This window comes from Mustela lutreola, chromosome 3 (assembly GCF_030435805.1).
Source record: "Mustela lutreola isolate mMusLut2 chromosome 3, mMusLut2.pri, whole genome shotgun sequence".
Classification (NCBI taxonomy): Eukaryota; Metazoa; Chordata; class Mammalia; order Carnivora; family Mustelidae; genus Mustela; species Mustela lutreola.
In genome coordinates, this window is record NC_081292.1 from 130,132,904 (window position 1) to 130,144,108 (window position 11,205).

At 37.5% G+C, this 11,205-nt stretch overlaps 1 pseudogene; it reads right to left on the reverse strand.

Moving 5' to 3' along the window:
* Positions 1 to 7,939: 7,939 nt before the first annotated feature.
* LOC131827918 (ADP-ribosylation factor-like protein 6-interacting protein 6) lies at positions 7,940 to 8,606 on the reverse strand (annotated as a pseudogene).
* Positions 8,607 to 11,205: the final 2,599 nt, after the last annotated feature.

Below are 11,205 nucleotides of genomic sequence, written 5' to 3' on the forward strand. Positions count from 1 at the left end.
ACTCCTTGGTAGGTGAACTTGGTCTCGGCTGGATTTCTTGTTGATCTTCTGGGGGAGGGGCCTGTTGTAGTGATTCTCAAGTGTCTTTGCCCCAGGCGGAATTACACCGCCCTTACCCGGGGCCGGGGTGAGTAATCCGCTCGGGTTTGCTTTCAGGAGCTTTTGTTCCCTGAGCGCTTTCCGTAGAGTTCCAGAGGACGGGAATACAAATGGCGGCCTCCTGGTCTCCGGCTCGGAGGAGCCGAGAGCCCAGGGCCCCACTCCTCAGTGCGCCCTCAGAGAACAGCGCCCAGTTACTCCCGTCTGCCTGACCTCTGGCCGCGCTCCGAGCTCACCGAGCCTGCGACCGGTTCAAGGTAACACGGAGCTGCGAGCTTACTGTCGGCTCTGTCTCTGTAGCCGGCTTTCCCGTTCCAATACCCGCAAGCTCTGCGACACTCAGACACCCCCGATCCTTCTGTGACCCTGCGGGACCTGAGGCCACGCTGACCCCGCGTGGGCTTCGCCCCGGTTTAGCCTCTGGAGCGATGTCCCTCAGCGGAACAGACTTTTAAAAGTCCTGATTTTGTGCGCGGTTGCTCTGCCGCTTGCCGGCCCCTCCCCCCGGGGTCTATCTTCCCGTCGCTTTGGATTCACTTCTCCGCCGGTCCTACCTTTCAGAAAGTGGTTGTTTTTCTGTTTCCAGAATTGCTGTTCTTCTTCTCTTCGATCTGCCGATGGATTTTCAGGTGTTTGCAATCTTTAGATAAGCTATCTAGCTGATCTCCGGCTGTATGTTGCATTCTTGACCTGTACTTTTTTTTCTTTAATATGAAGCTAAAAATCAATTTGAAATGTATCCAAATGTGAATAATATCATGTTTGTTTTAACATATATTATATAACTATAACTTCAAAAGTAAGCTCTAAAAATTAGTGGATAAAAGTTATATAACTTTTTTTCCCCCTAAGTCCATTTAAAGACATGTTATTGTAGCTTAATACCAAAGCGGTATCGTACAGCATTTTATAAGGCATGACAGTATTTCTAAGAGTAGTACTTCAAATTGTTTTTATGTAACAGGTTTAGAACTTTATTTAACAAAAAGCCTTGTGTTGTTGAATAGTATAATTGGTAGACATATGCATTTATTTTTTTCTTAAAAATACTTATTACCTTATAGGCTAGATTAAATAAATGCCTTTTCTCCAGCTTCCATAGAGCTCTGAGTATCATTTTACCATAGCACTTATATTATTACATTGAAACGCTCTCTTTACATTTTATCATCTAACAGCTCCCTTTTCCCTCAGCCACCACCCTGGATTATGAAATAGTCTATAACAATAGCTTTAAAATCTTTTTGCCTTCAGGTATCATAAGAAATACCTTTTATGTGAGTTACCTATAAAACCGAAATTAAAATTTCTTCAAACAATATTTATATTTGCTGAGGGAAATATACTCTGATATCTTCCATTCCATTCCATTTCTTTAGAAACATTGGTGCAACCCAATATACTGATTTAATGAAACTCTAATTGTTCTCAAGCTCTGGTTTGAAAAACTTACTCCAAGGCATGTCTTCTTGATGCTCATATCTCTGATATTTAGCACAGGCTCTTGTGCTGTTGGTTGAATGAAGACCTATGGAATTATTTTAGATAGTACTGTAGATGTAAATTCTAATATAGGAAAAAAGAAGCTGCTTCCACTATGCTCAGAATAGGATTTTCTAAATTCACATTATAAGAGGTAGCGTATCCATGAGCCATGAATTGTGTTAAAAAATAAAAGACTGTAAAGCCTTATTGCTTTGCATTTTTGTTATTCTCCTAATACCAGTGTGACTTATTCACATGCATCCAAGGGTAACATACTGACAAATTCTCAATTAGTACAAGCATTTCTAAGCTTTTAGTAGGCAGCTCTCATGTATTAAAAGCTTTGTCACTTTTAGCATGGAAAAAACACAGAAGCCAAATGTTTAGAGTATATAAAGGAGCTCAATTTTTTATTTAATGTTATTAAGTATGAGGAAAAGTTGTACATTTAAAATTAGTACTCAGATAAGAGTACTCAAGAGAACATTATCCCATTTCACTAAGCATAATAAAGTCCTAAAAGCCTGATGAAATGTTGCATATAAAAATCTTAGTTATTTGTATTTATATTTACGTAACATTTTTGTGTTTTTATATAATATATAAACACATCTATATATGTGTTTTATATAGTGTTTTTGTGAACTATACATAAGTATACATAAGTAAATGAATAAGTATCTGTTATAGAATTTATAATACATTAACATTTATATATTTTTTCCTAGCAGCCTCTCCTAATCTCTGCTCACTTTCACAGCTAGATTTCTAAATTTCAACCTGCTTCAGTCAAATTTTGTCCCAAATTTTGTACCACTGAAAATACCTTTGTTTCAATTATCCATGACCCCATCAATGCCAATTTCAAAAACACTTTAGGACCTTATCTTTCTTGCCAATTTTGCTTAGTTTGATACTGTGGTTAGTTTTGAAATTTCCTTTTTCCTTGCCTTCTTTGACACCATTCTTTTCCAGTTTTTTTTTCTACTTTTTATTTGTTACTCCTCAATTTTCTCCCTGAAATCTGTTCTACGTATTCTCTTAAAGGGTCTCCAACAGGACTGAACCCTAGTTGAGTACAGTGTAATCCACATGTCAGTGTCCTTTTATTGGCTTTATTCCCTTCCCTTGTTGATTTTCCCACTCCTGCTTCTGGATCAACTCCAACACAAGCTATTTGCACTCATGGTCTGAGAAACATATGTTATACGCATTGCTTCTGGAGGAGAATAATGCTTCTCCTTCTCTTCAATCTTCCACATTTTGAGTACCTCTCTTAGAATTTAAAACAGAAAATTGCTGCCAAGATGTCTGGGAAATGTTGTTTTTAGGTTCTTACTCCTTGTGGTACTGTGATTCCTAACTTGCTGCTATTCTCGATTTTAGGTTAGAAGAAATCACTATTTTTGATGTCATTTTATCAATGATTTATCGATTTTGAGCTGCTTATATAATCAAACAGTATGCAGCAATACATTTAGAGACTATAAAGTACAGATGAATTTTAATTTAAAATAATTCATTTATAGCTCTCTTACTAAAGAAAATTAGTGCATAATGTTCTCCAAATTTGTTTGTAAATCAAGAGTCAGGAAGATTAGAGAGTCAGGAAGATTGGCTGTGGGTCATGTCCCAGTAAAATTGGCTTCATTCAGAATATTTGAGAGCTATTTCAATAGCTAAGGTATTTGAGGGCTTAAGTTGTGTCTCATTCATCTTTGTGTTCCCAAACCTAGCACAAGTCTGGGCATTTACTATGTCAGATTTCTCTCCACCCAGGATGGGGCTTGAATTCATGACCCCCAAATCAAGAGTCACATGCTCTACCAACTGAGCCAGTTTAGTTTTATTTTAACGCTCTATAATGTTTGTTGTTAGGATATACAAGAAAATTAAGCAAGAGTACATGTAGTTTATTTTAGATCAAACTTTAAGATGTCATATCTAAAACCTTTCTAAAAATTTGAACCTCTACATTGTAAAGAAAACATAGAGAATATATTCGCAAACTTGGAGTCAAATATTTCTTAGGTAAGACATAGAAAGCACAAATCATAAAAGGATAAGATAATAAGACTTCATAAAAATTGAAAACTTCTGGTTATCAAAGATACCATTAAGAAAGTGATGTAAAAGTGAAGTGAATAGACATTCATGGATTTTAGAAAATATGTTCAGTTCTTATATTTTAAAAAAGGGTTTTTATTAGAATCTATGAAGAATTTCTAGGACCTATAATAGCTTTTGTGTTGAGATCTATCATCCTTCCTGAAATAATTTTCAAGAACTGTGAGAGACACATTTGAAGTTAGGTTTTTTCCATATGAATATCCGGTTGTTCCAATACCTTTTGTTGAAAGAACTTCTCTTTCTCCATTGAATTACTTTGATGTGTATAAAAATCAATTGATCATATAAATGTGTGTCTATTTATAGATTCTCTTGTTTTATTCCATTGGTCTATTTGTCTAACCTTGAGCCAATATCATGGTGTCCTATTTACTGTAAATTTTGAAATCAGATAATGTGAATTTTCCAATTTTGTTCTTATTTTTCAAGATCATTTTAGGTATTATGTACCCTTTTCATTTTTTACACAATTCTTATAGTTTCATTAATTTCTGCATAAAGGAGATTGTTGTGTTATGCCTGGGCTCCACGTCTTTGTGCAATAGTTTGAAAAGTGTTTCCACACCAAAATCTGGGGAATGAGGGACTCATTTCAGTCTCATAGATTACTGTTCTGTGTTACCTGTCACCAAAAATGTGTCATCTGATGCTTCATCTATTTTGTTCAGCTTTATAGTTTTTTAAACCAGAATAGTTAATCTAGTACTGGTTACTCAGTCACGGTTGGAAAAAGGAATCTTAGATAGAGTTTAAACTCGAATTCCACACAAAAATAGTAGTATATTATACAGGAAGTGTGACTATTCTTTCTAATTACTGCAGTGCAGAACTGTAGATTAGAATGTACAATATAATACTGTATAAACAGATAAACACTTATATGCAGATGTTTAAAAAAATCAAATGAAGTTTTTGGTTGAACAAACTGATATGGTTCTGCATGATTAATATTTTATATATTTTGTTTGCTGACCATTTGAGTAAGTTATAATTTCTCATTAATTTGGTAATTAATGAAGGTAAACAATTTTCTCCTTTTCCGAACTTTGGAAAGGAGTGCAGTATTTTGGCTAAAAGTCTATTTTGAGTCTGTTTTACATAACTGCTGTTTTTTTTTTTCTTGTGTTGTGTTTAATACCAATGACAACAGGCATATAGTTAATGAATCCACTAATTTGAATATGTAGCAGATAGGCCAGCTGGATTATAGTTTGTATTTGGTAAATGTGGTGGAAAATCTACTTGGGACAGAAATTTAAAGCCATGAAATCAGATGCTTCCTATACATCGTTTAAAATTTTGTAATTTCAGGATACTGTTTAAGTGATGTTGCTTAAGCGACTGCCTTCGGCTCAGATCATGATCCCAGGGTCCTGGGATTGAGTCCCACATGGGCCTCCTTGCTCAGCAGGAAGCCTACCTCTCTCCCTGTGCCTTTCACTCCCCCTACTTGTACTTGCTCTTTCTGTCAAATAAATAAAATCTTAAAAAATAAAATAAAATTCTGTAATTTTGAAAATAAGTGCATAGAGTTCTCTGAGATTTGTCTCTACCTAAGTTTTTATGATATTATTTTTATCATCACATGAATGTGCTTAATAATGTTAAGCACATATAAACATTTACAAAGACACAACTCGAAGAGTTATGATGAGCTAACAAACATTAGGAAGTTGGTTAAAGTAGCATTGACTTTGCTTGAAATATGGTCAAAAAGGTATTATTTGATGGTTCCTAATGAGACGGTAGTGAAGTCAACTAAGGGAAATGATGAAACTTAAATATATTAGAATAACTCAACATGAAGTACAATTGCATGTTCAATAATTAGATAATCCCGAACTTCCTATGGACCACAAAAAATATTATCTTTTTAAGATTCCAATGATCATTTTATTGTTCATTTAGTTTTGATAGTCAAATGTGGAATCTAACTCAAGTGACAGTGTTAAGACATTAACACTTTTCTTCCTTTCCTTAATTCCCATACAATATTAAAAAAAATCAAAAGCCTCTTGTTAGATCATTTGATTAAACAATGTTATGTCCCTTTGCATCTAGGTGTTCCACCAAAGCAATGAAAATGGAGGAAAGAAGGAAGAATGGGTTGAGGAGACAATCTGAAAGTAAAATAAATAGGAGCTTATGACCAATTCAATGTTAAGGGTAAAAAAAATGAGAGAGAGGAGAGATAGTACATTCAAACTTTCATTAATTTGTTAGTTCATTTATTTAATAAATCTAGATTCAATTCTTGATTTAGCACACTGGGAATAAAAGTGGCTAGGACCAGACTCCTTTCCCTAGGAAGTAAAAACACATCCAATGTAAAAAAACACACACACAATGTAATATGTTTTATTTTAATACTCCGCTACTGTATACTTAATGTACTGAGGAAAGTCAGATGAGTGAACGGATAATTACTAGAGAAAACATGTCAAGACTCCAGAGAAGAGACAGTATTTATCTTTAATATTTTTTAAAAAAAGATCTTTCCAGGGAGAGATTATGTGGCATGGAAGGTTTGGGGCTGAGAAAAAAGTAAACAAAGGTAAAGGGTGTGGGATGCAAGGTGTCTTTGGAAAAGAGGAAATAGTTTGGCATGAGTGGTTTTTGGACATGTTAGGGGGGTATTGGGGAACGGGCCTGAAAAGCTTAGCTATGCGGAAGTGGCAATGAGTTTTGTAAGCGAAGATTTTTGAATTATATCTTACAGGTTATTGACAATCGTTATAGATTTTTTAAAAAAGATTTATTTATTTATTTATTTGAGGGAGAGAGAGAGAGAGGGAGAGAGAAAGAAAGAGAGCAGGGGGAGGGTAGAGAGAGAAGGAGAGAACCTCAGGCAGACTCCCCATTGGGCATGGAGCTTGAGGCAGGGCTGGATCTCAAGACTCTGAGATCTTGACCTGAGTTGAAATCAAGAGTCAGATACTTACAAATCCAATATGTAGTAGGAAAATATGTAAAAACATATTTACATAGGAAAATATTTAAAATATTCACATAGAAAATATTTATATAGGAAAATATGTAAAAACAAAACAAAACAAAACAAAACATCAAAACCAAATACATAAGGAATTATACCCCATTAAAAAACATAAATGCACCTCAGGGTGACTGGGTGGCTCAGCCAGTTAAGCAGTCTGACTCAATCTCAGGTCTTGATCACTGGGTTTTGGGTTCAGACCCCACACTGGGCTCCATGCTGGGCATGGGTCTAACTCTAAATAAATAAATGAATAAATAAAAATATATAATGTACCTTCTATTGATTTAATTATTATTAAAAACTATTCTGATTTAAAAGTAGCTTCTAAGGGCACCTGGGTGGCTCAGAGGGTTAAGCCTCTGCCTTTGGCTCAGGTCACGATCTCAGGGTCCTGGGATGGTGTCCTGCATTGGGCTCTCTGCTCAGTAGGGAGCCTACTTCTCCCTCTCTCTCTGCCTGCCTCTCTGCCTACTTGTGATCCCTCTCTCTGTCAAATAAATAAATAAATAAATAAATAAATAAAATCTTTAAAATAAAGTAAAATAAAGTGAAAGTAGCTTCTATAAAATGTCAAAGTAATATGTATTTTTTGCTTTCCTAGCTATTTTAATATAATGAATAAATAAGTATTTCTATTGCAGTTGAATAGCACTACTAGTATTTCTTAGCAAAAATGTAGTATTACACATAGAAAAGTAGGCATTGTCCTGTATTCAAATTTTCATGTTTGATTTCCATTAAAGTGTTTTCTATAATTTATAAGGACAACACACACAAAAAGTAAAAAGATGAGGTAAATATCTTACAATTTTAAGATGTTACTTGAAACTTAATACTCAGATATTCTTGATGCCTAGGCTCTAGAATGATGCTTAAGAAAATCCTCCACAACATTGGGGAGGGTATGTGCTATGGTGAGTGCTGTGAAGTGTGTAAACGTGGCAATTCACAGACCTGTACCCCTGGGGATAAAAATACATTATATATTTATAAAAAATAAAAAAATAAAAAAAAATAGAAAAAAAGAGAAAATCCTCCATAAAAAAACAAAACAAAAACAAACAGGAAGTCCTCCATAATGACAATGATATGACACATATATGAACCACACAATGAATAGCAGGTTTCTTGGTCTTGGTCTTTAATGAGTAGGCAAATGCTATTCTTCCCTCGTCTTACAGAACAATCATGACTAAGTTTTGCCAAAATTTTTGCTTTGGTGTGGGTTTACATGAGGACGATGCTATAGTTAAGAGCAGCTAGAATATCATTCAAAATTGCCATGGTATTTAACCCACGTGGAAAGAATGTTTGGTCAGTTTCTTGAATCTGACAGGTGAAAGAGAGGTAGGAGGAAACATTCCTGGCTCAAAAGAGTCAAAATAAGTCACTGTCCAAGAAAATCTACAGCAAGAGAATCCTGCTGATAGAGATATTTAAAGTAGAGTCCAGAATCCTAGTAGCCCAATATGTATGGCATCTTTATTCTTCAAATTGTCAGCATGTTAACTCTTTTATGATCAGGTAGGAAATGACGAGAAGAAGGATGGCGAATAGCACAGGGAACTGAGAGGAACTGGATGGACTGGCCACCTACAGCTTGGCCACCCGCATCCATTGAGAAAATGCCGTTGTACTGATCGGTCAGACCCGGAGACCCGTCTCAGTCCCACTGAAGTAATGAGCCCTTCCTAGGCTCTGATGACACCCTGGCTGAGAACTCCACCCATAGGTTGGGGGCCACTTGGTTGCATCTGTCCTTGTCATCCACTTCATCCTCACTCCAACTGTCCCCCTGAGTGAAGGGAGAAAACGCCAGCCAGCAGGGCAAACGGGGCAGGACAAAGGTGCTGAGGCATCTTCGCAGAGCAGCCAGGCACCTCCTGCTCTCCATGAAACACATGGGGGGAGGAGGGACAAAAGTTGCCTTAAAATGACAGAGTCCAGATTGAAGTCATCAGAGCCTACTAGAGTCATAGCATCATTAATTCTTTGGCTTAGTTGGTCCAGTATGTGCGTGCTCAAAGGTATTTAGAGCTGGCAAACATAACTCAAGAATGTTAGTCCAATCTCTACTTTTGAACCAGAAGTGGGAGTTTTGCAACTGATTTATTGCCATTGATTTGATTAGGCTATCTCCTGACCTGACAGTGTCTCTTTGTTATTACATTTTTGTTGTTTTTGTTTTTGTGTGTTTCCTTTAAATCATTATCTACCAAAGTCAATTCTGCAATTTTAACGTATACCAGGAGTTCTGCAAGAAATGGGCTTTGGGAAAGTAGCATTGATTACAAGATGTATGGTAGCCTAAAATGACTTTTTTCAAGAAAGATGTATCTTACCTTTCTTTTCCTGGGGACCCCTAATTCTTTCTGCTTACAGAAGGGGATATGAAGAGAGGCGGTTGGACCTGGGAGTTAGAAGAGTTTGGTGCTTTTTAAGCATAGTATCTATACCATGATTGGTACGAACCATGCTACAGTAGGTTGAGGAGTGATTTAAAGGAGGATGGCATGGGGCACCTGGGTGGCTCAGTGGGTTAAGCCTCCGCCTTTGGTTCAGGTCATGATCTCAGGGTCCTTGGGTCGAGCCCCTCCTCAGGCTGTCTGCTCAGCAGGGGGCCTGCTTCCCCCTGCTTCTCTGCCTACTTGTTATCTCTTTCTGTCAAATAAATAAATAAAATCTTAAAAAAAAAATAAAAGGAGGATGGCAGGAGAGAAATCAGACCATAGCTCAAGGGACATTTAGGCAAGAAGCAAGAAAAATAAAACTATTTTAGCTTTTGTAAAAATATGCTGTAGGAATTCTAAATTACAGTTTTAAAAAGGTTTATTTATTTATTTTAGAGAGAGAGCAAGAGCATGAGGGGTAGAGGAAGAGGGAGAGAGAATTTCAAGCAGATGCCAAGCTCGGCAGGAAGCCCAATGCAGATCTGGATCCCAGGACCCTGAGATGACGACCTGAGCCAAAACAAAGAATCCCGCACTTAACCAATTGTGCCACCCAGGTGCCCCTTTTTCCTTCCTTCCTTCCTTCCTTCTTTCCTTCCATCCTTCCTTTTTTTTTTTTTTTTTTTGAGATTTATTAATTCATTTGAAAGAGAGAGTGCACATGTGCAAGTGGGGGGGGGTGGTCTGGGAACAGAGGGAGAGAGAATCCTTACACGACCTCTGCTGGGCAGGGAGTCTAACCCTGGGCTGGATCCCAGGACTCTGAGACCATGATCTGAGCGGAAATCAAGAGCCAGCTGCTTAAGTGACTCAGCCACCCGGGTGTCCCTCTAAGTTACATTCTTAACTATTTTATTGAAAAACAAAACAAAACAAAACAAAACAAAAAACTAGTGAAATAAGGGTTTACATAGGTGTATTCAAAGCAGGACCTCCTGGATGCTCAAAAGTGACCCACCCGTGGTAGTGTGACTGACCAAGTGTTGTTGACCAATGTGCAGCAAAGCCTGAACACTGTCACCATTTTTTGTGGCAGAGGAGAAGGGTTTTAATGTAGGGTGCCAAGCAAGGAGATGGGAAAGAATTTCTCAAATCTGCTTCTCCAAGGAAAGGCGAGGGGCTGAGAATTTATAGGATTTTAGGGGGTGGGGGGGGAGGTGTTTTGAGGGTGGAGGTAGGTGATTGGTGGTTAGAAAAAGGTAAGGGGAAGGGAAGGTATTACTGCTTCTCCCAGGTGCCACCTAGTGACACGCTTGTGTATACCTCCTATGTATAAAAAAATGAATGGCCTGCCAACTTGAGGAATGGACAGGAGGATCTCAGGGTGTGTCCTCACAGAGGCTACTTTCCTTCACTCTTATTCCTTCTGTACAACTGCAAGAATTCTTCCTGGTTTACTCCATTTTTAGCTAGTCTCATCGGTGGTCAGTACCATGTCTGCAAAAATAGGCTCATAAAACAAGTTAGCCAGAGTTTCTTTTCTTTTCTTTTTTTTTTTTTTTACGATTTTATTTATTTTTTTGACAGAGAGAAAGAGATCACAAGTAGCAGAGAGGCAGGCAGAGGCAGGCAGAGGCAGGCAGAGGGAGAGGGGGGAAGCAGGCTCCCTGCTGAGCAGCAAACCTGATGTGGGGCTCCATCCCTAGGACCCTGAGATCATGGCCTGAGCTGAAGGAGGAGGCTTAACCCACTGAGCCACACAGGCGCCCCTAGCTAGAGTTTCTTAAAGGTAGCATGATCAAGCACTTGCTACCTTAACCTATCAGTTTCAGTAGTTCTGAAAATATTTAAGTTATTTTTCACATTAGGGCTATCTATACAAAGTCATGTATTTATCTGAGGCAAACTTGATAACTAAAATGTCAAAAATTATTTTAAAAGCCTTCAAACTAGCATAGGTAGGACTTATCTGTAGGAAAAAGATGATTTGTTAGTGCAGAATATTTGGGAAGTAAAACCTTTAAAAACTGAAAATTTTCTTCTCTTGCATACTACTCCATCCCCAATCCATGTGGAATAGATTTTGGGCATCGGTGTACAAAA